Source organism: Habropoda laboriosa, unplaced genomic scaffold, assembly GCF_001263275.1.
Source record: "Habropoda laboriosa isolate 0110345459 unplaced genomic scaffold, ASM126327v1 scaffold1063, whole genome shotgun sequence".
Lineage (NCBI taxonomy): Eukaryota > Metazoa > Arthropoda > Insecta > Hymenoptera > Apidae > Habropoda > Habropoda laboriosa.
Window position 1 is genome coordinate 170829 of NW_017101167.1, and position 1796 is coordinate 172624.

The following is a 1796-nucleotide window of genomic DNA, read 5'->3' on the forward strand; positions in this document are numbered from 1 at the left end:
TAGCTCTCTTTTTTAATTATTTTGTGCATACATTATACATCTCGAAATGTCGCTGTTCTAGTAAATCGACGATATTTTTTTAAAGCGTAATCAGCAATCAATTAGAAGAACAGAATTTTCTGTAACCGCTTTTCACAAAATATATCTCTAATATCTACGATCTTAAAATTTCTTATTTAATTAGAAGCCGTAGGATGACACGTCGTGCTAGAATTGACGCAAGGATTTCTTTTCATCCTCGATCAGATAAAGAGAAATTGCTAATCACCGGAAGCTGTCGCGTGTCTGAAATATTTTGTCGCGCGGACGTGCTCAGAGGTTGAATACGTACTTTCATGCAGGTGTAGGTCTCAATCGTGCTTCCAATCAAGGATCCTTAGAAGAGACTAATCAAAATTAATAGCCAGTTGCCACTCCTCCGCATCTAGACGATACCTCGTGGAGACGGCACGAGATTGGATATGTCGGCAATAAATAGACGATTGAACGTAGTCGTTCGTATTAGACGGCGGAAGGGATATGAAATTAATACAACTCCATCCCGCAGGCCTGTCATGGAAGGCGCTTCTGCCTTCACGTAGGTATTTCTGGCATCCTTAGGCTTCTCGACCGTAAGGACCCTTCGACGCGAATATCAAGGAAATTAGAGACTCTAGTAGGTAAACCTGAATTATCGACGGTTCGACGAATCACTCTTCTTTGGACATCAAGATTTAGTCCTGCCAATGACTGTATATACCTAGTACGCTATCAATGGTTCTATTACGCTTTCATTCCTTTGACTTCGAGGGAAACTAATCTCTATCGAAGTATTCAGGATTTTTCACTCGATGATTGTAGGTATACTCTGCCTATAGGTGTATTATGCTTTTATTCCTTTGATTTGGAGAGAAACTGATCTCTATCAAAATATTCAGAATTTTTCAGTCAATGACTGTATACTCTGCCTATAGAATAGGTATACTCTGCCTATAGGTGTATTATGCTTTTATTCCTTTGATTTGGAGGGAAACTGATCTCTATCAAAATATTCAGAATTTTTCAGTCAATGACTGTATACTCTGCCTATAGATGTATTGCACTTTCATTCCTTTGATTTGGAGAGAAACTGATCTCTATCAAAATATTCAGAATTTTTCAGTCAATGACTGTATACTCTGCCTATAGATGTATTGCACTTTCATTCCTTTGATTTGGAGGGAAACTAACCTCTGTCGAAATATTCAGCATTTTTCACTCAATGATTGTAGGTATACTCTCTCTATAGGTGTATTACACTTTTATTCCTTCGATTTAGAGGGAAACTAATCTCCATCAAAATATTCAGGATTTTTCATAAGTGTATATTTAGTCTGTAAATGAGGATTAATTTGAGAATTAACGTTTAATTAAGTTAGATTAACATTGTAATTTCATTTTCAAATTGTATCATCGTAGTTAGAAATAGAATGGGCAAGAATGAGAAGGGGGATGTAAATAGTAAACCTGTTTTAAATTGTGTAATGGTACTGTCAGGGATGATATACAGGGTGTCCCAGTTTTTTCTGATCAAACTTTGTCAGTATGTTCTATGGGTATAAGTAAGAAAAAAATGTTATATAAACATAGATTGTTTGAAGCTTTATTTAAAAGCTGTAACAATAATGGTAACGAATGTGAGGTTATGTTATAAAATAAGAACAGATCTATTTAGTCTGTTCATTCAAGCTCTGTTTACGATCTGAGATCGTCGAAGGTGTTGAAAGTAACGTGTGCCAGTGCCATACTTGTCTTGTATCATAATAATCGCAAATATG

At 36.0% G+C, this 1796-nt stretch overlaps 1 protein-coding gene across 1 annotated transcript in view; it reads right to left on the reverse strand.

The window, feature by feature from the left end:
• The window catches only part of LOC108578056 (C-1-tetrahydrofolate synthase, cytoplasmic), a 14939-nt gene extending 14312 nt beyond the window's left edge, over positions 1–627 (reverse strand). Inside the window, exon 1 of the mRNA XM_017941312.1 lies at positions 611–627. The gene's annotated coding sequence lies outside the window, so the exon portion shown is untranslated. The remainder of the gene's footprint in view (positions 1–610) is intronic.
• Between the last annotated feature and the right edge of the window lie 1169 nt (positions 628–1796).